At 39.9% G+C, this 25,603-nt stretch overlaps 1 protein-coding gene across 9 annotated transcripts in view; it reads right to left on the bottom strand.

The window, feature by feature from the left end:
• adgrb1a (adhesion G protein-coupled receptor B1a) overlaps window positions 1-22,739 on the bottom strand; it is a 139,504-nt gene extending 116,765 nt beyond the window's left edge. For all 9 annotated transcript variants that reach the window (XM_038712307.1, XM_038712309.1, XM_038712305.1 and 6 more), the window contains exon 1: window positions 22,173-22,739. The gene's annotated coding sequence lies outside the window, so the exon portion shown is untranslated. The remainder of the gene's footprint in view (window positions 1-22,172) is intronic.
• Between the last annotated feature and the right edge of the window lie 2,864 nt (window positions 22,740-25,603).

Below are 25,603 nucleotides of genomic sequence, written 5' to 3'. Positions count from 1 at the left end.
CTTTTTGTTTCTATTCAGCTTTTCTAATTCAATTGAAACAGCATTCAGTTTTACAACCACCTTGTATGCTGTCATTTGTGATGTGTCTCTTTCATGGCTGCCTCCACATCAATAGAGAGCAGCTTCCTGATCTGCTGCAGGTTAAGTGCTGTCGAGTGGAGGAGCAACATGAAAATCATTCTATCCATTACACCGTCATTAGCCATGTATGGGAGTAGGATTACATGATGAACCTGTTTGTGCCAAATGCATTTTATTAATCACCTCCTAATGCAAACATATGCACAATTATATGCACGCACACTCTCTCTCTCTCACACACACACACACACATCATAAACAATGTGTATGTGTGTGAGTCCAAAAAGATACATCACAGATTTCCAAAACAATGTTGTGTGTGGGTGTGTGTATCACACCCACACACAACACACAAAGGGCAGCAATGACTCAGTATAATAGCCATTTGTGAAAATGACCTTAGAGAATGACGCGGCGACACATCATCTACACATGACCTCACAGTCTGATACAGACTCACACGCACAGACGCCTCTATAATCCTGTCGACAGCTAAACAACACCTCAACACTCAGCTCTATATTGGTGCTGTGGATGAAACTAATGCCTTCATAAGATATTCTTAATTTTCATTATGCTTTCTTTATAATTCTGTTATCTGTATATTGTATTTTATTTTAGTTATAATAAAGAAAAAAATCAGTGTCTCATGTTTTATTCTTGAAATGTATTAGGAAGTAAAACCCACTGTTCACATTTTAAGATATTACATAACCATAGCGCTGGAAAAAAACCAACATTATATCTGCGTCCAGCTTCAGATCTGTGGCACTCTGCACCATGCAGACAGCAACATGATGTCCTAGAGAAGCCTATTCTTCCTTTGTTATGCTGTTGTCGTCATGCGTCACTGTGATTGGCTCAGCTGTTTCAGAGCGATAAGACCAGTGATGTGACCGGCTGAAAGTAGATTTATTAATCACCACACCCTCTGAATCTATATTCACCTTCACTCTGCCCTTTTGCACTTTGTTCTGCTGAACATACATGGACCAAATTGCAGGTGTCATCTCGGTGACCCTCACACAGTCCTTGAGCCCAAAACCTAGCACCAAGTCTCGTTAAACCATAATTATGATTAAGCTTGACCATAGTTTATTTGCATGACATACAGTCATCCTCAAACCTTAACCGTACCCTAGTTGCCATGTCAGAACATTGACATGGGACATTGTCCTGATGTCTTTGCAGAATCATCTAATATCAGTGTTGTGTCTGGCGATAGGGTTGGGTTGCCACAAGATCAGCTGCTCCAGCAGCTGAGAAAACATTCTGGAAAAAATCTGCCAACAACAATTAGAAAATAAGTTGAGAGGAACAGACGAGGTAGGGTGCGGGGTCAGTAAATAAGGCTTCAGCACCTCTTGGATCCCAGACCGATGGAATCTTACAATTTCTATTAAAATCCAAACCTGTGTAATTCCAAAATCATAGGACTTCAAAAACCCCTTTTACCGTACGCCTCTGTGACAAAGAGCAAAAGAGTCAGTTAGAGTGAGAGAAAAACTAATAGTGGAAGCAGCAGACTGTGTGTGTGTCTTCATGACAGTGTGAGATTCAAAATGTGCCTTCACACCATTACGCATCAAAACGCTCAGAGCAGTATGAAAGAGCATGTGAGAACAAAACTGTGTGTTGAGCGAGCAGACATTCTGGCTAAATTCCTCCTCAGACTATTTCAGGCACTGAAATCAGATTTCACAGGTTGTGTTCCCGGGGTTTTCGAAGGCTCCTGTCTATTTTTGGGTTGAGGATGAAGATGAATCACTGGAATTCACTGATGGACAACGGAGGAAGCCTGTCACACACAATCAGCTGGTAAACACCCTGGGAATCAGCTTTTGTGACTACACTTGTTCAGCAGCCACGTACTCACACACCCCCCCTCACTCAGGAACACGTTTGTCTTACTACACTTATATCCTAACCTTTACTGCCACATACCTATCTTTACAAACTTTTATTGTAGTTTTGCCCATCATATCGAGCAGTAACTCTGTACTTCCAGACTTTATTGACTGGGAATATGACGATTCTCAAGGAGTTTCATGTGGCGTCCACTAGATAATATAATCGGATTTTCTTTAAGATAGATTTATTAATAGTCATCTGATTGCTTGTGTTGTTTATTCTAAAACTGTAAAGCTTTGTCTAGCAGTGTCACCACCTCCTCTGGTCTCCTCAAAGTATTCAATGACTAAATTATTATTATAGCTGATGTACAAGAAATAATGGCCAAAACCAAAAAGAAGGGGAAAAAAACGATATCACCGTTCTCACAAGACTCATAGTGGTTTGACATACAAGCTTGGCCTTTACTAGTCAAGCTTCAGAAATTCCATGATGCAACTCATTAGTGTCTTCCTGCCTTGTAATTCCCAGAATCGCCACACTCTCAGTTTGTAATGCAAGCTTTCTGTTAGGACTGTGTAGTCTGCAAGCTGATGATGTCATAGCGATATCATCAGGGTTATTTTCTCAACATGACAAAGCTCACCCAGAGCCACAGAGGACGGCGTACAACTGATTCCCCAGGCTGAGTAGCACACCAGCAACTGGTAAACTGATCATATTGTTTAAAGTGTTCCTTAAATACAAACATTATACAAATCCCTCTCAACTAACAGCTCATGAGTGTTATTTTAGGATTCTCCCTCTAACTCTCCTTTAATTGAAACTTTTAAGGTTTGAATTCAGACCTGTAAGGTTTCAGAAGTGAAGCGTGTGTGCGCACGTTTGTGAGTTCAGAGAGGAACAACGTTAACCTGCTCCACTCGAGCACAGCGATGAGGAGTCTGAATCCAGGCTATCACTGTAAGACCGAACACAGAAACCCAAACAAACAAGCAGTCTGTGTAGTGGTGCTCCAGAAAAGAGCTCCACTAATCGTCAATGATGTGTTGGTGAGACTTGTGTTGTGCACTGACGAAGCCAGCTGCTGTGGTTGAAACCAGGCTTGTGTACTACTGGAAAAACAAATTAAAGGAACAAAGCCAGAAATAAACAAGTTTTTTTGTTGAACTGGAACTTTGAAACTTTACGTGGAAAATGAACGATGAAAGCTAAATTTTGCTGTTATTTTTTGTAGCTGTCAGTTCAGTTGAAATGTCTCTAAAACAATAAATCTACAGTACAAAGCGCTGAGAAAACACCTTCATTGCAACAAATATGCATTGCACATGACACTCCCACAGTACCAGTATGTACCTTCTGCCTAAAGACTTTCTGCACCCCAGGTCATAGGGCGGTAATGCTATTGTTGTTTTTGCATACATTTTGCACAGGAACAAAGAGAGCCTGAGAAAACTATTTGCATTGATTTATTTTCTATTCCACTTTCTTTTCATTGGTCTGCAGTGGCAAAACTCCAACTCGACATTAGAATGTTGAGTTCAACCAACTTAACCTTAATCTGACAGTTTATATTGTTACGTTGGCCTCAGTCTGATGACTCAGATAATTCACAAAACAAGCTGTGGAACAGGTAGCCTGTGAAACAAAGACAAATCCATGCTGTTGCCTTGTTTGCGATCACATAAAGCCATTAAACTGAACATGTCCTTTACTAAAAACCCTCGGATAAAACTACCTCCTCGGTTCAGTATGTAATTTTGTAGTACTCGTGTATATCAGGCTTAGAAATAACATCTGAATTAAAAGTGCGCTGAAAATATTTAGTTATAGTTTTAGAGGTTTGGTAAGGAGCTAGAGGGGAGTCTAACAGAAGACAGAAGACAGTGAGGCAGTACAGACCTGCACTGTCCTGTGGTTGTCAATCAGCTGGTGTGTCTGTGTGTGTGTGTGTGTGTTTGTGTGTGTGCGTACGTGTGTGTAGAGGTTTCCCAGGGTTGAAGGGCTCCATTGAGACGGGCTCTCCTCCTTTCCTCTCATTGCCATGCAAAGGGGACCAGCTGCCTACACTTGGCCATGACGGCTGAAATATTTACCACTCTGTTTACCGGGGAGATCCTGACTGACAGCACCCCCCACCACCACCACCACCACCACCACAAAACGCCTCCTTCTCTTTACCTAAAACTTCATCGCTCGTCTGTCTGATCTTCCTGTCAGCGCTGGCTCCGAGCCTCTTACACTGGTTTTGTCGATAATAGACTCACTGAGTGACATATTTTAATCCTGTCCCATTCTAATGATATTTGCTGCCCCTCCCCCCCCCAGTGTGTCACCCACTATCAAAATGTCACTGAGAGATTTACAAGTGCATGAGCAGCCAAACAAAGCTTATTTTAGTCTGTGACTTTAGGGCAGGGAAAAAAATCCATATATACTACAAATCAATGTGGGGAAATTTATGGCTGGCACCTGTAGACTCAAGATTGCAAATGGCTCGCATGCACACAAAAGAATAAATGACTTGGATGGATTTGATCTATGTGTATATGTGTGTATGTGTGTGTGTTTCTCCTCAGTCAATCTTTGTGGTTTGTAATACGTGCGGAAAAAGAGGACAAGAATGTTATCTCAAAGCAACAACTTGAAAGTGCTGCGATTAACTTCCTGTGTGTTGATGTAGTGTTTCTAGTTGGGTTTGAATTCATAATATTTCTCAATTGAACGTTTCATTTCCTTGGACTGCCAACATCAGTGGATTTGCTGCTATGTTAATGAAAGGACTGTTTGCATGTAGTTCTTTAAAGAAAATGCAATGTGATGCTTTTTGTTTGCCCTGCATACCTTTAACAAGAAAATATAAACTTTTGTCAACATCTGTTTATCTAAAAAGATACATTTCTCTGTTTGTTCATATCACTTTTTCAGTCCTCTATATGGTCCTGTTAAGTTTTCTAGTGGACTAAAAAAAGCAATAGATTTTATTATTCTAGAACCAAAAAGGTAAAACTCCCATCTTCAATTTATATAATAAAATATCGATACTTGGCATCCGTGTATCGATACAGTATTGCCATGGCAAATATCACGATACTATGCTGTATTGATGTATGATAATGTTTTAGTTCTTCACAGAGTTTGTGACCTTACTGTCAACAAACCCCATGTGCAGAACAACACTAACAGTGAAAAAACAAGTACTGTCTGTGTATCTAAAGCCTGATATATCTTCTTCCTCTGTGCCATAGAGCTCCATTGTTGTCCAAAACCTATTAAAACCACATCAGTGAGACACACTGTTACACCGGGTGACGTTTTATTTTGACTCAGTCCCACATACACCATCCTGCTGCCCTAAATACTCACTAGAGCACCAACTGTGGATTAATCCGCTGCTGAAAAGGGTCCCCAACAAATGCACTCTTTCGTCCTGTTTGAGAAACTTTGCTAAAAACTACAGTGCCCTGCAGTTTCAGGAAACGACTGAGCCTTTATAAAAAAGGAAACTTGAATTTAGATTTTGAAAATAAAACTATAAATTACTACTAGCACATTGCTAATCTAAATATAACAATGTCTCTTTTTTAACAGCTATTTCCATGTGTGTTATAGCTTTACTTATCTTTTCTGATGTGAAACTCTGGCAAAAGGACATATGCAGACACATGAAGAAATGAATCACAGTAAAACACGGTTACCAACTATGTAATGCAAAACTGATAATCAAACATAACGTGTGCCTTGGCCTTGCGACGACTGCATTTGGTGGAATTGGGAGTATTGATTGGGCTCATGTATCAGTGTATGTATCAATACATCTAAAGTTCTAAGGAGAAAACACACAATTAACTTTTAATTATTGGGATTCTGACGGGTTGTTTGATTTGGTTGACTATTATAAAACTATAGAATAATGCCAGCCTTTTTTCCTTTCTCCTTTCTCCATATTCCACAACGACATTTATTACAATAAATAAAGCATGGGAAAAGTTAAGGCTGAAACATTCAAAAATGTTGTTGTTGTATTTTTTAATTAGATGAATAACATCACATATTGTCGTTTGTAATTTTATATTGAACGTATGAATACTGAATGCATTTTTTCCTGAGGTGAGAAAGCAGTTTTGTCTGCCCTGAGTGTTGTCTGCAGAGCTTCATGTCAGCCACAACAAACAGCCTGAGAGACCAAACCCAGGGTAAAAAAATACACAAAATACACTTGTTTATTATAGCAAGCTGTACTTGTAATTACCACTAGGAGGCTGGAATGAATGCTTCTTCTCAGTTGTTAGCTAAGTTTCACTGTAAACCTGACACGACACAAGATTCTCAGTATCTATTTCTTTTTTATCTTTGTCATCTCTTTCTCCGTCCCTCTATCTATATCCCTGCAGTTGCCGTCTATGCCACACTCTTTTTTTTAAACGCCTGTGGGGTGTTGGTGTGATTCCTCAGTGCAGAAGTGAAAAAACATGACGTGCCTTTAGGGCACAATTACCCGATGCCAGCCACTATTACTGTGGTTCCTCTACAATCATTCCCTGAGGGAAGAGGCCGAGAAGCCCACACAGCACCTCCCTGCCCCCGTGAGTAATGGATTTATGATATCCCCTTCTCCATATGGAGCCATTGGCCACATATACATAAACAACTCACACACATCTTTTGAGCATTTCACTTCACTGCAGCCATATGCTTATAACTCTGTCTGACTTTTTCAGCCAAACCTGTCCTAAAGCATTTGTCTATATGGGGCTATGCACACAGCTTTAACAACTCAGCATGTAAGGATGAAGATTGACAGAGAGAAAAAGACAATCATCTATAAAATGGCTTAAGAAGAAAAACCATCCTTGGATCTTTATACTGCTGTACATCAGTGTATGAGGTTTAATGCATTCCAGGATTTCTTGTGATAAAGTGCAGTAATTTACCTCGTGATCTGCCATTAATTTTCAAGGTCCACTTTCAAGCAGTGAAATGCCAGATATCGGCCCAATTAATCAGGCTGCATTCTAGCAATTTTGAGATCATCGGCATCAGCCGATACCTGCATTCACAAGGCCAATTTGTCATCCATCCATATCCATCCATCGTCAACTGCTTATCCTGCATACAGGATCTTGGGGCAATATATCATCCTAAATTATGCAAATCTAATCTAAACCATAATAATGGAATTATACATTACTTTTCTTTGTTTTGATATCTGCATTTTATATAAGCCATCGGCCCCCCGTGCTCTCCAAGTATCGGCATCGGCCATTAAAAAAACCTGATATCAGTCGACCACTATACTTGCAAGTTTTTCCAAAGTCATGTAAACTAAAGGTCGACTCTTACTTCACGTACCTAGCCACGTCCATGTCTCAGCAAACTCCACTCTCAGCGCTCCACAAAAGCTAATAACAGGACCTTAAGTTTAGTTCAGGGTTTTGGGGGGATATTATGCCAATGGTCTGTTATTGGTCAATCTGCCAAGCATTTTAGTAGTTAATTTATTCATCGTTTAGTTTTAAAATCTGAAAAACACCAACTTACACCATCTTGATTATCAATCAACTACTCAACTAATTGTTTCATCACCACTTAGTGGTATACGGGGCTGAGCGTCCCACGATTTATTCCTGGGAATTTTGGGGTGTTGAGATTTGATCATTTATCTAAGTTACTGAAAAAAAAGTTTATTGTATGATCATTTCATTATCTGCTTTTTTTTTAGCTGGTTGTGTTGTTTTTTTATGCTCGTTCTGTTTATGCACATTGAGAGCAATGTAAGACTGGATTCAAATTCTAAGTGTACACATCTCTGGCCATTATATGGGATTCTAATTCTGATTTCGGCCAAAATGCACCACTATGACAGAATAGCTAACAGCAGATGAGCGCTGAGTAAAATACATATCTAGCTAAAAGACAAACATGACAGTAATGTTGCAGAACTTGCTAACACATAATATGTACCTTGTGTTTAGAGTGCATGGAGAACTTAAAATCACTAGAAACAAAACATGAACACTTTCAATCTTTTTTTAGAACATTGTAGAAGATTTGTACAACATTTGAAAGATTCTTCTCTTAATAAAAACATTTTAGAGACTTAAACCTCTAGCTATGACTTATTGTGTGTGTTTTGGTTGATGATGGTGTGCTGAAAACAGAACACACGCTCATAAAGCAGAATACACACCACAGCACTGTATCTTTTTTTTTCTTCTTCTTTCTCAATTTTCCATTTTTTAACTACAAAACAACAACAATAGTAATAATAATACTAATACACTAAATAAAAAGACATACATATTAACATCAAACATAGACATACGTAAACGCAAATCAAGTAAATACAGTTAAGGGGGGACCTAAAAACATCAAACAATTAATTACCGCCGTGTACCTAAGTATAGTACCTAGTATACAGTAACCAACTATCTCATCAAGGATTTAACAAAATTAATAGCAGCTGACCAGCAATTAATTGTACATACAGTTATGTTGTGAAATCTTGCTGTGGCACGTTCTAAATGTAGAATGTCCATAAAAGAAAGCATCCAGGCAGATATGTAGTTAATATTCAATTCAAACCAACCTCTCAAAATAATTTTTTTTTAGCAGCTGTCAATGCCGCCATCAAAATTCTCCTCTGGTATGTGTCAAGCACCGTACCTGAGTCATCTGCCAACAACAGAAGGCCAGGGGACAAAGGCAGATTAACCAAAAAAAAAGCACTTTAACTATTTATGTCCACAGTCCCAAAACATATATCTGTAATCGCCAACAGAGGCTGTGCTACATTTATTACATAATTTATCATTGGACAGTTTAATCAAAAAAGCCCTACAAGGTGTTATATAGATCCTATGGATAAACTTTTGATGAAACAAAAATATTATTCCAGAGAAGACCGTAACACATCAGAGTTAAAGATGTCATTAAAAGTATAAATACCTTTATTTGACCAAGAGGGGAAAACAAAAGGTTTAGAGTCTGTTAAAAGGTAATTGTTATGCCAAATAGGAGAGGATTTATGAAATTTATGGTTGAATTCAAGAAACTTGCAGGACTGTTTCCATGTTTCCAAAGAACATTTTATAATGGGTCCCAAACGAAATAATACACTCCGTTTTGTAATACCTACAAATGGTAAGTCCTGCAGCCTCAGAGGATAAACCAACTCTTGTTCAATCAATCGGCAAGAAATTTTTGAAGAAGTTTCAAACCATATTTTTAGAGACCGTAATTGAAAAGCCCAAAAATAAAATTTAAAATTAGGAAGAGCTAAACCACCAGCAGATTTACAGTTCTGCAATTTTGCTAAACGTACTTTGGGTCGTTCATTATCCCATATAAAGAGTGTACATAATTTGTCAATAGCTGTGAAAAATTCCAAGGGGGGAGCACTGTATCTTTCTTGTGAATTATTGGATATTGAGTGAAGGGGCTTTTGCGTCTGTGCTGTGTTACTTTGAGAGACAGTGTGAGAGTGTGTGTCCCTGGTGGCTGGCTACAGTGTACATGGCTGATTACACCCATTGACAGGCCTGCTTCATCACTGTACACTGAGCCTATGGCAGCTACCTGCTCCCCTCCTTAATACATTTTGTCTCTACAGCAAGCTTTGTCTCTATTACCTCTCCCAAACTTCCTGTCCTGCATTCTTACAAAACAGATATTTGCATCCACATTTTATTTCCACTGTGTAACCCTACATTAAAGTAATAGGCTGAGGCATTTGCATTTAAATGAATGTATGTGTTGTTGCTTTCATAATGGCGGAAATAAAAGTTTAAGTCAGTTCCCGAAAGTTTGAAAATTTGCTGTACTGAGAACAGTTCTTGTGAGGTCTGTACCAAGAAAAATCATTGGGTGCACAGTAAGTGAAGCATGTTGTGTTTCCCATTTCTTTGGCAGAGATAGAAGATTTGGGTAGTTAGCATGAACAGTGGATACTGAACAGAAAATGAAAACAGTGCCAGCTGCTGAAAATCAAAATTCCTGCACAAACAAATGTAATCTGTGCTTCCAGCACAGACTGAGATAGAGCTTTCAGAGGTTCCAGAAAGGTCAGACGGTGCAGAGTGAATTAAAGACCAACAGCAACAATCACTTCCAACATCTTTAGCTTCCTCATTAGACACCAGGGAGGTGGGTCATGAGACTCTTGATTTGGTATCTGCCTGTTGTCAGTTTTTACCCACTGCTCTCTCTTTGACCCTGAGCCAATGAAAAACAATGGCTCTGTTTCAAAAAGGCTCTCCGTTGGCGGCCTGATATTTTGCTCTGCAAAAAGTCAGAGCATCTAAACCTCAGTTTCTCCGCTGCCTGGGGAGCTACCAGACCTGGTGTTAGTCGAGGTTAACAGCATGCTGACACTGTGTCAACATAAAATTCTAAACCTTTATAGTATTGCTAAAAAAAAAGGAGGCCTTCTTTACAGTAAACAGACCTATTTTTCACCTGTTAATGCATAATGCAGATTTAACCAGCCACAGCTGCCATGTGGCCATTTAAACAGAAAGATTAGCCAGTCTTTGGGTATGTTAACAAGACGGGCAATTTTACAACATGTGCTAATGGAAATCAGAAAACTGTGTTGAGCATTGCAGGGCATAACTTGTTTTAGCACTCACAAGAAAAACCCACAGAGAATTATCTTGGGAGTTCCCATCAGATCTACTGAGCTTTTCAGCACATTGTTTTGGTTCTCTGGTACCAACAGGCAGCAGGCAGAGGTTGGTGCAGTCCTGCACCTATTAGCAAACCTCCAAAGTAAGCGACTAGCTGGTGGAGCATTTAGTAGCTGAATAGCCAGATATTTTTCTTGTTGATGGAGCCCCAAAAAGGAGATGAGTATTGAATTTACATACAAATACTACTCCAAATGAATGTCCTGTGTCCCCTCTGTCTACAGGATGTGTAAACAGGCAAATGATACCTTTCCCATATGACAATTACAATTCTGCTGCACTCAAGTGACCGAAGATGTTGTTCTTTTATTAATGTGGGTTTAATCAGTTCATATGTATCTCCATCCAAACAAGCTACTTTTAATTGATCAGATCTACCTTTAACACTGTTTTATTTATCTTAATCATTTTGTGGAGTCAACCCACCACAGCCTGAAGGCTGGCAAACATGAAAACATCTGGCCTCACTCCGTCTAGAGGCAAGATGCTGAGGCAAAGTCAGTGTGACCTTTTCTCTGCATTACAGGGATTACTTCAAAATTACTCATATAGTCCTGCTGTACTCTATGTGCATTACAGCAATGCGCATTAAAATACAAAAAATAGACAAGTTGTTACTAATTTGTTAACCGGTTTAGCATATTTGGATGAATAGTAGCACTGGGTCAGAAAACAGAATTTCACTGAGTTTAGTTTAGGTTGGGGGCGCTATTGCAGAGAGAGGAAAAAGCTCAAACGGTCACGTCTTCCACCAGTACACCCAACCGGCTAATCAAATCAATAGATTACTTTATATTATTGCAAATAACTTTTTACACTTGGTTGGTTGAGGTGGAAAAGTAATACTAAGCTATGATATGACAGTCAGGTTTGCAAAATGCACAGATCCCCTAAACTTTAACGCTAGCAAATCCATTATGTCTCCTCTGTCTTTCATAGCAAAGAGCAGCTACAGAACGTTCAGAGAGCAGCATTTAATTTTTAGTCTGCACTGACCAAGAGAGGAGAAGCTCCGCTCTGTAACATCACTGTACAACCGTGAGTGTGTCCGGAGGTCCAAAACTAACTCAGAGTTATACTTCTTCTCTATTGTTCATCTATCAGTTAACCTTTCATTAATGTCATTTTATTAATTTAACATTATAAAATTAATATAAATGAACCTGGACTTTCCGTAATTGGATCAAGTAGCTCAGGAAAATTTGGTGTATCAGATTCAGCAGTTTGTTATTTGTATATTTAATAATAGACTGTGTCAAGTATTTTTAGGTTCAGTATAATTAAATTTGATTACTTTATGGCCAACACAATAAATAAAAGGTGGACTAGGGAAACTTATGACCTCAGTATTTCTAAAATCCTGACTACAGCTCTGCAAGCGTTGCATACGTTTACAAAGTCTTACATTAATCCTGAAAATTTGTTTCTTACCTGCATGCATACTTTACTGAACTCATACTCCCACTTTTGGATGCCATTAGGTTTATGGTTTTATGTTAACAGTTCTGGGAAAATGGTGAATCAATTAAGAGAAAAGTGTTGTAAAGAAATGCTGCAACAAGCAGCTTTTAAGAGAGTCCTACCACATAACCGCTGGCTGTACCCTCCATCAACATCAAGTCTCCTGTTGCTTCAGGAAAGGAGTGAGCCAGAAGCAAAAAAAAAAAAAACACCTCTTCTCCCACTTCTCTTGCAGCACTGAGTCACTGACCTGAGAAGACTGCCGATAAAGCTGGGGAGGGGGAGAGAGATAACGCTAACAGCCACAGACTCTGAGCAGTGACAGAGGCTATCACTGTCAGAGGCTGCACACTGACCCATGCCATCCATCACGTACAGGAGAGGAGAGGAGAGGATGAACGGGCAGGGAAGGGGCAGGAGAGTGGAGTTAAAAACTTTAAAGAAGAGTTTATAATAAAAGAGTACAGGAGATGGGATCACAATTTGAGAAGAGATCACAAGAGGACGAAGGGAGAGATGAAGGAAGAGAGGGCCAGCTGGATCGAGCAGGATAGATCAGAGGGGGAAACCGGTAGGAGGCAGGATGCAAGAGACAAAGGAGAGCAGAGATTTAAGAAGACAGGAGAGGAGGGGACGAGAGAGGAAGGAAGATGAGATATTTGCAAGGACAAATTTAAGGGCAGAAGTTGATGTAGAAGAAACAAAATATGAGGAGAAAGTAGAATATATGAAAGTAAATTAAAAAAATGAAATACGTCAGGTATTTGGTGGGATCCAGTTGGGAGAGGAAGGAAAGGAAAAATAAAGATCTCCCAATATGCATTAGCTTGTTTTGTTTTTCTTTTCTTTCTTTGTCCACCATTAGCTCCACATGGAAGAGCATAACAGCAAATTAACAAGTGCACAAGTATTCAAAATATGCCGAGCTCAGTATCCAGCTGCAATGTCCTCTAAGTGGAGAAAAACAACATTGGCGATGTAATGAGGTGGAACATGGAGGGGTCACAAATAAATGCTTCACTTCAGCAGAGCTGTTGTACAACGCAGCTGACAACAGCAGATTGGGAAGTCAGCACTTCAGGGCCACATGTTTTCCTTTTTGGAGAGACAAAAAGTTTATGAAGACGTTTATCGAACGGAAGATAAATTGCCACCAGATGCCTTCTGAATATATGGACCTCTGTTGGGAGAAATCCTAAGCTTTTTTATGACAGTGACAGTGACAGCTTTGCCCTCGCAAACATCTGTTTTGGCTGCAAGAGAAGCACATTGAACATGGCCTACATTAGATATTACAGTAGATCAGCACTACTGATGAACACCCCGTACACCACAGACTTGATACTTTATCACTCCATCATCGTCTTGACCTGTGGATCCTCAATTTTAACAGGTGACATCTAGTAAGCCTCACCAACACTCAGCAAATGTATAGAGTTTTCTTTAGTCTGTATCACAGCAGCACACTCAACAATTGGGCTAGAGTCACAAAAACAGGACTTGTTTTCTCTACTTTAAAGGTCACAAACAGCAGTTAGCAGCTCCTGAAGGCAGGGCGAGGCAGGCTGACCTGCAGGGGTAAATAACACTGTAATTGATTCTCTGATCAAACATCTGATGATAAATCATAAAGATGAAAATGTTCACAAGTTGTACTAAAAAAATATGCCAGGAGTGTTCCACCTTTCTGTTTAATAAAATTCTGGTATCAGCCCGACGCATCAGCAAAAAGATATAAATCAAAGTATTTTACAACGTCAACAAGAAGAACAACAGCCGATCCCACATCTGGAGAAGTGGGCCGTTCAGGAGAGTAGTAATAACCCTGATTAGTTCCAGTGTTGATGGCTGCTTATGGAGCTTCCAGGGGAGAGCTGAATAGAGATGGAAATCAGGGCTCAGCTTCGGATGATTATCTCGCCACTCCAGATCAAAGATTTCCTTCAGTCTCATCACAGAGGATAAGGAAAAGATCCTTTCACCCTGCACTATGAAACTTCCTGTGTCTGTTTTACTGAGATATTCTAAAAGAGCAGCAGGACTGTCTGAAATTAAACAAACCGGCATCAAACAGGCAGCATGCATCTGCATATGTACAGATTGATGCGCATATGGTTATCATTTTATATGTGGCAACACAAACTCAACAGCTGAGATGATTTCTAAAACAAAATACTTCTGTAATAGTTATTTGACTATGCATGGAGCTATGGTTATTTGATGAAGTAATTAATGAAGTGCCAATAAATTACAGCATCATTTCTTAATAAGAACTCAAATTTTCAGCCAGGAAGAGGGTCATGACACCTCTGGGAAAGCTGTGGAGGAAGCGGAGTGAACCATCTGTGATTTCTCAAGCAAGGTGTCTGTGTACAGTATGTGCGTGGGGGGAAATGCCATGAACATGCCTACATGCATGTGACTCATTTCTGTGGCATTTCTTCAGCTCGCAGCGTGTCAGAGCGCCGAAAGAGCTGATGTGGTCGTGAAGTGAAGTTGGTCTTCATTTGTGATTTTAGTCACTGCTCAAATAAAAGTGTTCACTAGTTAAGCCTTTGAACACATCATACCTCGCCCCTTTAGGGCAATACCTGCCAGCAGCGGTTTTTCAGATTTTGTTATTTCCTCTTGTAACATCAAACTAGACTTCATTTAGGGCCTCAATATTGTAAAGAAGAAAACATTTCAAGACTCTGCTACGTGCATTTGAATTCAACACTAACTAAGCTAAACTGAAGACAAAACCAGAGTTATGAAACTACTAATAGCCATAAAAAAGAACAAGAGGGAATGGCACTCTAAAGTCTATTTGGTGTGATAGCAAAGATGAAGCAGGCAGTATCCGTTGGTGTTGTCTGATCCCACTAGCTTTCGCAATTTCTCAGTGCAAACAGAATCCTGTGAATATTGTCCAACTCCTCCTTCAGGTGTGATCACGACAGTGCTGGTAAATGTATTTTGGAGTTTTAAATCTAAAGTACTAGCAAGAAAAGTTTATATTAAAGTGATTAATATGAGAGTAAGAATTTGTTTTTTAATCTATATTATATGTGTGTAGAGGTGGGAAATGATGCCTCAGTCAGTATGTATACTTACATTTCTTAATGTGTATAATAGTTTAAAAATGAATGTGCTTTGTATCTACAACCACACCCCACAGTGATGTCATGGTGTCCTTGAGTACATCTGTACATCGCTACAGCACAGTGAGAAGTTAAACCACTGGAAGGCGGCAAAAACAAGAATGTCAAGGGCTGTTAAGTTACCCTGGGTTTTCTTTGCCCTGAGCCGGGACTCACAGGTTCACTGCCATGTATGTTAACCTTCATATTTCAGGATTATTATACACATGTACAAATTATATGCACATTTAAATACTTTTGTACACATTCACAAACCTAAGTCGATACAATTTATTCCATTTGATGTTATTAAATGACTGTATATTCCTATTTTTGACTCTGGGGCACATGAATTAAAACATTTTTGCTTCATTGCAAAAAAAATCTGCTGCCATGTTGAAAAAACTCAGATTACTGACAGACAGTGATTCATTCAATAATAGAAAGTACAGGTATTGTTTGAAAATCATATCCACACTATAATGAAAGAGCCATCATAGTGTGGAATAAGTGTTCTTGAAGTAAAGCTGCACTTTTGCACACAAATTAAGCTATGATGTCCGATGACTTCCGGAGACAAATGTGTCACAGAAGGTGTTAACATTCATATTTAGCATATAGTATGTAATGTATGCCTATACAGACCTGCAGTTCCCAAGGTATGATCCCTTTTTTATTTTAATCAGAGGCTTCCAGAGGAGCAGACTGAGGTGTGAAGGTGTTTCCCCTGCTTCTCTCACACCCTTGCTAACATGAAGACAAAAATAGCAAACACGCAAGAGAATCCTGCTAATTGAAGATCTTGACTCACAGCAACGCAGCTCAGATCCTAACATACTGGAACTGCTACTACACAAGGTTTCCACCAATATGGGCTTCTAAAGCCAAACACCATAATTGACATTTAACCATTAATCAGATGTGACTGGTCCTATGTATTTCTGTGCTTTACCCAAAGGGGCTCCAGATACTTTTGACCAGCATTTATTTGTGGCCAGAGGTACAGAAAGTCACCTGAAGGCTCCACCTTTGCCTGAGAACTAGTTTATTTTCAGAACGATAAATGTTTAAAGAGTATCGCCTACATCAGGGAAGATTCCACTGAAATACCAACCTTATTTAGAGGTGAGACCTGCCCAAGACAGCGTCAACAATATACTGCACCACACAAGCATTTAAATAGAAATAAAATACGACAGAGTTAAAAGATATCTAGTCCATTTTTTTCACTTTCAAGCCACAGTGGTCCAGCTGAATTTACCCTGAGTGACTGTCTTTTTTTTGTAAGTGATTCCAGGCAATAGCATATCTGACTGTTTCAAATCTCAGTTCAAACAGAGAAAAGAAGAGTCTTTCTACCTTAAACCATACTGATACCCACAAACTGGACCCATAAAGACCCATAACTAAGATGGAGACAACCCCAGAATGGCCTTATAAATAAATGGCAGGCAGTGAATTGATCTCTGCATATAAAGAGATGACCATCCGACCACAGCATACAAATCCCAGCGAAGTGTCGTAAATTTGCTACCGGTGTCAAATCCCAGGGCACTGTGTAAAAAATGTCTCTGAAGATTTCAGACAAGGAGAGGAGAAGCTGATTTAATTAAACCACTTACCACCTTTTAATCTGCGGTAATTGTCCTATGCTGTTTTCTTCTCAGCTCCCTCACTGGGTTTCTACATTTTGGCCAGTACAAGGAGTTTAGAAATGGGTCATCACTGCTTTCGGAGGGTGGTTCAGTCCCTGGCGGACCAATACATTCATTTTATTTTGTAGGTTTGGGATAAATGTTTTGCATAGTGAAATCGACACATTTGATTTGTAAGGAAAGAAAAATTGGCTATCTGTACACTGATATTGGATATTACAAGGAGTAACGTCTGATCTAGAGTGTTCAATCTACATGGGATTTGTATTTGAAATGCTTATAAATATACCTTTGTCAACCAGCCAGCGTTAAGCTCAGTTTATGCTTGGCTGCTCGCTCGACAGTTGTCTCCAGACAAAAGGCACCATGTAGCACCTCGCCCAGCTTTTATACCTCAGCAACAGGAATGATTAAGTGATCACACAGGTTCTTCCACACTTCAGCTCTCACAAGACCGCTGTCGTTTCATTCATGAATGAGCAGAGAAATAAATAAAAATATATCATTTTATCTGTTTGGAATGAATCTTCTGTCACTTCCTGGCAAGTGCCAAATTTCACCCTGGCAACAAACTATCCAATCACATTGTATGACAGTCCTTGACATCAACCATGACATTTCAGAATTCTACAACAGTGCATCAGGAATAATTATCCCTGGAGGTACATTATTTTGGGTTTCTTCGTTGTCTTGGTGCCCACATGGTTTATGTGGGATACTATGGGTCCCTATCTTTCATGGTTTGAGGCCATTTGGGGGCTTTGTTGCATAAGGACACTCTTTCTCTCTCAAACGTTTCCTGTCTTTTTTTATTGTGAGCTGTCCAGTAAAATCAAATGCATAATTCTTATAAAGAGACCATGCATTACTTCAGCTTTATGTCAATTGTTACTGCAGTTAAATGACCCAAATCTGCCTTTTTCAATGCCTTCCAGAACCATTACAAATAATATGGTGTTGCTGGTAGTGATAAACTCACAGATAATTATTACCTGGTCCTGCTGTTTACCACAGCTCTACTGAGTGTTTTAGCGCCATTCAGAGAAAGATCTCTCATAAACCTCCTAAACACTACCTGCCCAGCCCCAAACAGTACACAGACACAGTTAACATCTAGCTGGTGAACATAGTGGAGCATTTAGCAGCTAAAGAGACAGATCTTTTTCTCGAGATTGTGTCGAAGCCAAAAGCAGAGCTACAACAACAAATCCTCAAACAGCTAATGGTGGGACTTGTTCCACTGCCATCAAGTGGCCAAACAAATCAATTAATGTTGCTTTTAAGGTTACGGAAAGATTGTGGTTTGGGTTGTTCAAAAAGTACTTTGTTAAGTGTAAGGGAACTTTGTTGCCATGTAAAGGAATGACTACTTGGGTAAGGTCAAGGAATGATCATGACCATGATTAAAAGAACGCTACACTGACTGTTGTGGTAGAAAACCACAAACCAACCATCATCTCCCAAGTCAAAGTCACATACTTTATTGACCCCCAGTCTTATCCTAATACTGTTTGTCACGCTACTGCTACTGCATTTGCTCTTGACAGGCAATAGTTAAAATTTACAGAGCTGCTACAGACATATGTAAAAACAACATGGTATTTCAACAAATGACTGATGCTATTATTTTTTCTTGGGAAGACATTTCCACTTCAAAATGCAGGTAACAAGAGAAAAGAACAGAAACAGACACTGCCAAGTTGTGGGTGAACAAATTTATCACTAAGAGTAAAAGGTCCCTGTGCTAGCTAGATGACTAGTCTTGCAATTAGGTGCTTCATTTGGTCACAGGTACTTTGCTGTCTGTTTCAACACCCACATCTGAATTGCATCCTCGATATGAATAATCATTTAAAGCAGTCGCAACTGAACAGCGATTCAGAACTGAGCACGGGGGCTGAGGCGTGAATGTAGCCATTGAGGCTCTTTCGTGGTAAAGCTTTGTGGCTGTTACATGGTTGTCAGCCTAAGTTCCAGTCTCACTCCGCACATTGGCCAAGCATCATTAAGCACCCTTCCCAAGCTCCTTGTTTAGTCCCCAATTAGGGGAGCCAATGGTGTTGCAGGATCTGGTCAACCTCCAAGTCGCTCCAAGCAAAGACATTCTCCCCACAGTACTGTTGAGAAGCCATTAAGAACTTTCAGGACATGGGATATTGGTACGTTTCACCTTTAAAGTGCCTGTGTTTCAAAGTGTGTGACTAGCCTGTGCTTGCTGACTGATTGCTGTGTATTTACTCCAAAGCATGGTGGGTGTCACACACAAAGCGATCTGTTGAGCTCAGAGGCAGCAGAATAGCACTGTCTGTCTATGTCACACAGCTCTGTGTCTACAGTCCCCCTCTATATCCCTTTTAATCCATCTTCTATCGTCCCGCTGACTGTCTCCTCGTCACCCATCTATTCATCTCTCCTCTTTCAATGAATCCCTCTGTTTCCCCCTCTCACTGTCTCCTCTTCCTCCCTCTGATGTCACAAATTCAGATATGAGGTTCTCTGATAGCACACAGCCTTGGACAGTGTGGCCTTGTTTGGAGGGGAGCGATCAGAGGATGAGAAGATGGAGGGAAGGCGAGTGAGTCGGGGGTGTTTTCTGAGGCAGCGGGAGGATGTAAGATTCAGAAACAAAGGAGGACATCTAGGTTAAGAAAACATGCATGAATGCTTCTGAAAAGGCCTGTGTTGTGTTGCCGGCTTGTCTCATCCCTGTGACTCCAAGCCAGCCGTGCCTGTCAGGGCACTACTGCTGAGTCTATTTCTGTTATCTGCTCTGTTTCTTGCGGATAAACAGTTGACTGCTAACATCCATACCTGGGGGGTGGGGTTCTCTAACCTTGAACCTGACACTGTCCCAGAATTGCATGTGCTGTCATAAGAGCAGACAAGTCCAGTACACTTGACTCTACCCAGAATCTTGTGGCAGGCCTTACATGGATTTTAGAGGCACTTAGACAAAAATGTACTCTATTGCAGCAAAACACCACGGGGGCAACCGTGGGGTTAGGCAACACTATTATTTCTTTGTGTGTACATTTTTTTTACAGGTATCACGAGCCACAATTACAATGGTCACTGGTAGTCCAGCAGGTTTTTGGTAGGGGTCAGCTGTGTCGCCAGGAGAAAAAAATCTCTGCCAATATGAAGATTTAAATACAGCCTTGAGTGGAAGATTAATCAGTGAAGGAAAGAAAAGGGGTTGCATTTAACAGAAGATAGTAGAAGGATACACCAAGAGACACTAGGTATCAACATGGCAAGGGCACTTTTAATATAATTTGACCTTTAAATGCCTCTTGTATCTCTACCGCTGAATAAATATGCACTGTGGGACTTCTTTAAAGAGCTGCTAACCCAAAAGAATTTAATAAACCTCAGTTCCAGTGATGAGTTTTAGTGCCTTGTAATAGTTGAGGGTTACAATTTTGTATCAACTATTGTCTAGAAATACTTGTATTACAAGTTAGCCTTTCTTTCATAGGCAGCAAACAAGCAGGTATAAAATAAAACCAGGTCCTCACCTGTTGAGACATACCTTTTTTTTTTTTTGTAGTATGACCCTGCATTGTCAGCTCTGTCCCTCAACACAAAGTCACCCTTATGTTGATTTAAATCAACAGCAATCGGTTCAGCATATAATATATGCAGGGCCTGGCTTATGTGTTTTTTTAGCGCCCCTAATAGTATGATCTGATTACCTGAAAATGTCTTAATTTGGACAAAATCCAATTTTTCATACTGTAAACCAAATAAGGAAAATACACATAGAGGTAGAAATGTTTTTCTAAGCCCAACACTGAATTACAGGAAATCCAATGAAATTACTCTTTTGAAAGTTTTTCAAAACCAGTACCCTGTGATGTCTGTCTCATTTTTACAAGTTTATGTATGCACATGCAGCACACCACAAAATGGACATTAGCGAGTCTGACTGCAGCACAGGGAGAGAGGAGGGAGGCTCCTTGCTCCAGAAGGGGACAGTGAATGACAACCCATTTTGTGGCAAATAAGACTGCTGGCCATCAGTGAGTGATACCAGGCTGACTGAAAGTGCGCCACAGCAATAGGCTCAAAGCGTTCATCTGCCTACTCCACTGCAAAGAAATCAGCTACGTGCCTCTGGTTTCTCCCATGAGCATCAGTGGGCATGATTTCCCCCTGCCTTATCATCATGACATGACAGGAGCACATTCTTCCTGCATTTCAGCAGGTAAAAAACCCATGCAGGATTTCTTTAAAGACGACACATTATTACACTGGATATACTATTTATCACAATAAATATTAATGAGTTATTATATATTGACCAGCAATATATATATTTAATGGTGTGTATATATATATATATATATATATAATGACTTTAAACTTTGAATAAAGCAATGTGGCATCAAAAAGGGAACATGCATGATTCTGACGGATATTATGTTTTTTTGTTTCCTTAAAAAAAAAAAAAAAACATACTCTAGATTTGTCACACTTGAGTTAAGAAAAATATCCTGACTCTAGTTAATCACAATATAACAAACTCCGGTAAGTCATGCATCAGGTTTGCCCGGAAACGCAACGTTTTGTCTTGGATGGAGAACCCAAATGCCAAGCTCTGTTCAAAAATATTGAAATTAAATGCAGCTCTGCTTACTGCTACATCTAAACACCGCTTTGAAAAAGGCAGGACAAAAATAAAACTTGAGTAGGCTGTGAGGACGCATTTTAAAAGTTAAAATATATAGCTATATTTACTGAAACCAATTGTCCCCGGTGAGATTCGTGTGCGCCGATTTAAAGAGTTTCGCTTTTTATTCATAAACATGTCTTAGATCACGTTCAAACTGGTATAACATTTGCAAATGGTCAGCAAAGCCTCATTACATTAAATGATTTTCTGAATAGGGCTAGGCGACACTGTGTCCCCTGAGAAACGTGCCCCCTTCACGGACTGACTGAGTAGCCCAGACGGCTGTCCACCAGCGGCGCGACTCCCTGAGCACAAACCGGTTGGGTGTGTAAGACTTGAAGACCCAGCACTACTCCCTCAGCGGGCTAAACGCAGAGCACATTAAGGCGGGTCACAACAACTCGAATTAATCTCCAGATAATTTACTAATTTGATCTCGGTCTCCTTTTTGCTAATTTTGCCCCAAACCGCTCGAGATCACCGACAACATCGACATGCGTCTTACCAAAACAAAACGCAGAGGCAACACAAAACATGCGGCGCTCATGAGATGTGTGTACAGTAAACTTGGAGCAGAGCACCATGTCAGTATGAGGTCAATAAGAGTGAATATGATAAAATTTCAAAAATGAAAAATTACCTTGAGTAAGTTACCAGTCCTTTTGATGCATCCTGGCTGTGGGCAAAGCTCGGTGCGTTCACAGGGCATTCACCAATTCCAAAAGCCTGGCGATAAGTCCTAGGATAAGTCCCCAAACCGCATAGTTATAAACGGAAATTTCTGAGCAAAATAAGTGCAACGTTATTGGGATAAAGAAGAGGGGAAACTCAGAGATGAGTTGTGACTGTCCGTTAGTTCCCGAGTGTGCTTCCAGTGCGTAAAATGGGTTCAGAAAATCCCGAATGTATTCACCGACTGTTATTTTCTTACATTGTTCCAAAATGAAACGTCCCCCGCTCCTCTTTAATTTGTGAAGGGGAATCCCTTTTTAAAATAGTTGCTGTGTTTGTTATTCCAGAAAATCTGAGATGTGTCTCAAAAAGTTCTTTTCCAAATTTAAATTCCTTGGCGTCTTCAGTTTACGCAGTCTTCCAGGGGAATGTGAAGGTTTAACGGAGCGGTAAATCAAGGAGGGCTCGCGTGCGTCTCGGGAACCGCCGTCCCCAGCTCGCGGCTCTGGAGCTCCTTGTCTGTCTGTGTGTCCGCGCGCAGCAACAGCCAGATTCCTTATTTGGAAGCCCGGGGCTCGCGCTACTGTCAAAACAGTCAAGTTAAACCAAAATTACTTCCAGCTAAATCTTTCAAAATAAAATCCATTATTGGTCGAAGCTCTGCAACTCTGCAACGAGGACCTCTTAATTAAAGCAGCACTTGGAAAGGAGAATAATATCCCTCTCAAATTAACCATCAATCACTGTTGAAATAAAACATGCTTCATCTTAAAATTTCCTCTTGCCTATTAATCTCAGAAAGAGTAATTTGTATAGCCTAGAGGTGAAGATAAATGATGCAGTGAAAAAGACATTTACAAGTAAAGTAAATGTGGTGTTGTTATTATGTATTCTTTTGCAGTAGACTTACCATATGTATGTATATATGTATTCATAACCAATAATACTTGTAAAACATACACATAGTCATACTGCAGCTCATACTTTCAGCTGGACAATGTCACGTGTTTAAAATGTCACATGTGCTCTTGCATTTCAGTTAGGTGTTTTATGAAACAATTTTAATATATTACTTTTTTGGTAGAGAATTCGTTTTTTGTGTTTTTGTAGATTACAGTAGTACTAAAAAACAATAATGAAAAAACATCCAATAAATAGAGGCTACCCCTCCCTTGGGACTGATTTTATTCTGAAAGGACAACTGCTCAATTTCCTACCAGGTTCTGCCTTTACTGTGTTCAAAGCTGAGGGGGTTCCTCTCAATAGAAAATCCACCCACCAGCCCCCTCTTCTGGAGTCAAACAGCTTCAATTGGATGTTGTGTCAGGTCTGTGGCACCACCTACATTTTCTGCACAAAGAGGAAATGTTCAGAATGAATAGCCACAACACTGGCGGGTTCTGCAGGTTATAGAAAAAAAATATTCAGGAAATTTAACTAATTCAGTGATGCACCAGAAAGATGTGCAACACAACATCAGCTAATTTCCCCTAATTGTCAAAATCTTAACTCACCAACAATGAGATAAAAATATAGCGGTGTGCATGGCCGCAGGTACTGCTGAAGACACCTGAGGTCATGTCCTCAGTATTGTGTGTGAGAATTAGGGGGTTGTAACAGTCAGCAGATTTAAATCACTCATGGTGGCTTCTAAACGCTGATATGAAATATCTTTAGGTCTGATTGTTTATAGACAAAAACAAAATCATTGAAAGAAAGAAATTATAACCAGATTATATTCCATTCATCCATTACTGTACCCACTTAAACTGTTCAGGGTGTAAAAAGGTTTAGGGTTAGTTTATTCTGTAAAGGAGTGGACAGAGGTCTTCACATGTGTGTTATGTTCATTCAGCAGCTGCTTTATTAGCATATGCAGTTAATATTAAGTTATAGCCTTCATTATTTGTCAGTGACCCTTTAATGTGTGTATTTCAATGAGGGGAGACTTTGTTTGACTGGAAAATCATACTTTATTGACATGTATACAACATGCACTATATGAGAAATGTGAAAAGTTTTCAGCTATCGGGCCCCATCATGATGATTGGGTGTTAAAGAGGGTGGTGAAGCCATAGTGGTATGGAAAACACCCCCAATGGAGTCTAGACACTGGTGGTGGTGGTGGTGATGGAGGGGGGAAGAAATGCTGATATCTGGATGTGATGAGTAGAGGACTTCTGCTGGTCTTGAACTGGGCCTGGATCTGATGAGCAGGAGGGGAATAGGGTGGAGGATCCATTTCGTACTGAAAAGAGGAGAGGAGAACAGATTTTAAAGTTTGACAGCGATTACATGGTGGGCTGACGGAGATTATGGCAAAATCTGATTGCTAAACTTAAGAGTGAACGCTCACAGTCAGCTGCTTAGAGACACAGGAAGAGAGAGTTTGTGAATGAATAAGGTTTGAACAACGCTGAGCATATTTTAGTGATGGAAGTTAATAAAACTAGATACACAGACTTGCTTTGCTAGGGAAGAGATCCCTGGCTGACTAAAACTTGGGCCCTGATGTGAAAAGAACCCTGCTGAATGCCTCAAGCCAAAATGCATCAGTCTGACAATGAAGTTGTTTTTCAAGGACTACTTCACCAACATAGCACTCCTATAATGTTGTCCGACACACGATGGACAGTTTAAAAAAATATTCTATGCATTCCTTTTGCTAGTTAAAGCAACATTATGTAGTCATTTTAATTTAAAATTTGATGGGTACACTGTCTTGTAATAGGGTGAATGGAGTCTCTGACATGACCACACCGGTCCGGGGTGCTGGTTACCTAGAGACCAAAGAAGACATTGGAGAAAGCGAGGAAGAGAAAAGGAGAGAGTGACCAGAGAACAGTAAATATCGGACTGGGTTTTATGCGTTGGCGTGAGCTAAAGAGCTGAATGGGTGCAAGACAGATGCCGAGCTGGCCTTGTTGCTGTTGGACTAGTAAGTAACAACTTATTAACTGGCTCGCTGTGTCATGTGTTGTTGAGCTTGTTTGATGTTTGCCTATTAGGGATGTGCATCTCTATCACTGAGGCAGATGCAATACATTAAACGTACATATGAAGCAACTACCAATGCAGAACGATACGATTCACCCCTATTGTGATTCGACTATATTTAACACGATGTGATTCAATGTGATACAACCTGGTGCAAAAGAATAAGCATATACACTTCAATATGGTACCGAGAGTTAGATTTTATTTGATCATATTGAGATGAGAGAAACAATTCAGGGGGAATTAATCTAAATGAAATGTGACCAACTTGATACCAAATGACTGACTAAATAATAAAGGCATAAAGACTCTTCTAATAATTGTACATAAATAAATCAGATTTTACCAATGCAAAGATGTTAGAAAAGATCTTGAGTTCATCCCAAATTGTAACCGGTGCAC

The sequence above is a fragment of the Micropterus salmoides genome, unplaced genomic scaffold, assembly GCF_014851395.1.
Source record: "Micropterus salmoides isolate LMB-PRFRI ecotype aquatic unplaced genomic scaffold, ASM1485139v1 Ms_hic_scaffold_11, whole genome shotgun sequence".
In the NCBI taxonomy this organism is placed as follows: Eukaryota; Metazoa; Chordata; class Actinopteri; order Centrarchiformes; family Centrarchidae; genus Micropterus; species Micropterus salmoides.
This window is presented reverse-complemented; position numbering and strand designations above follow the sequence as displayed.